The sequence below is a fragment of the Nannospalax galili genome, unplaced genomic scaffold (genome assembly GCF_000622305.1).
Source record: "Nannospalax galili isolate Female #2095 unplaced genomic scaffold, S.galili_v1.0 scaffold131, whole genome shotgun sequence".
NCBI lineage: Eukaryota > Metazoa > Chordata > Mammalia > Rodentia > Spalacidae > Nannospalax > Nannospalax galili.
Genome location: NW_008332088.1, coordinates 1,467,127 through 1,468,647, shown reverse-complemented (window position 1 = coordinate 1,468,647; position 1,521 = coordinate 1,467,127).

Here is a 1,521-nt window from a genome sequence, read left to right as displayed (position 1 = left end):
CAAAGAATTTTCTTGAGGTGACATTACAAAAAAGATAATGCTGAAAAATTATACTTGTTTTTGAAAGACTGACATTCAAATTTGACCGTTTCTTGCCCAATAGTCTCTTGAGCTCAGATCTTTCATTTAAACAGTTTTTGGGTTTTTTTGTTTGTTTGTTTGTTTGTTTTGAAGACAGTACCTCCTCTTTGACACAAGTGACCTGCAACTTGCAATGTAGACATGACTGGCCTCAATTTCACAGAGATCCACCTGCCTCTGCTGAGATTAAAGGCATGTGCCACCACACCTGGCTCACATTTGAATATTTTAAATCCTTTATGTAATAAACAAAACAAATCCACATTTGCCTATGTAGCCTTCTATACATATTCCCTAATAAAATTTTTCATAATATATTATATTCAGTATTGAAAGCTTAAGAACACAGGATACCCTGAAAGAGGCAAGAGGATCACAATTTCAGGGAGGATAGCCTAGGCTAAATAGTGAGGTTCTGGCTCAGTTCAACACAGAAAAAAAAAAAGAAAGAAAGAAAGAAAGAAAGAAAGAAAGAAAGAAAACCTAAAACATACAAGAACAAAATTGCCCAAACTAAAACAAAATTATACATCAGGTGACTCACCAAAATTGTTATGAACAATTACTCCAAATTAGACTTTACTAAGACTGGAGGTAAGAAAGTTACATTTCCTCCTTCCTTCCTTCCTTCCTTCCTTCCTTCTTCCTTCCTTCCATCCTTCCTTCCTTCCTTCATCTCCCTCCTGTTCTTCCTCCTCCTGCTTCTCTCGTCCTTTCTGTCAACCAGGTTTTCATACAAAGAAGCTGTGTTGATTTATCAAAAGAGAATTGTAAACTGGCTCCAGTAGTCATTTCCTAGCCACTGTGACATAATAACTCACAGAGCTACTTGATGTGGTAAGGAATTTTGTTCTTACTCTTTCTATGGAATTGCAGTTCCTCCCACTTAGGAGGGTTTGGCAGAGTTGCTCAGAGGCAGCTCAAGCAGGTGGTAGAGCTTTGTTTCAGTAGTGGCTGCAAACTAAGAAGTAGAGAGAGGAACGCTGTAACCAGGGCATGGCCTGACATCTGCAAGCCACACACACTAGCAAGATTCCTGTCTCCTGAAGACTTCAGGGTCCTGAAAATAATGCTAGAAGCTGAGAAGCTGAGGTTTGTGTTCAAAGCATAAGCCTGGAGGAAGCATTCCATATTTACAGCATAAAAGTCATAAAAGTGCCACCTTGCAACATCATTTATGCCCTGTAGGTTTAAACTGATATTCATAACCCTTGTTTACAGAATTTTGCTTTTTTTCCATTAAGTTTGTAATTATACCATAACTTTTGCTACATTGTAGTTAACTAGCAGGGATTTAATTTGGCCTCCTATTCTCTTCCTACAGAGCAGTTTAGCAGGATTTTGGTGAATTGAAGCTTTAAAACACATTGTTGCTTAGAGTATAAATTAAATAGACCGCATGTGAAAACATAGGCTATACCTGATACATAAATGTAAAAA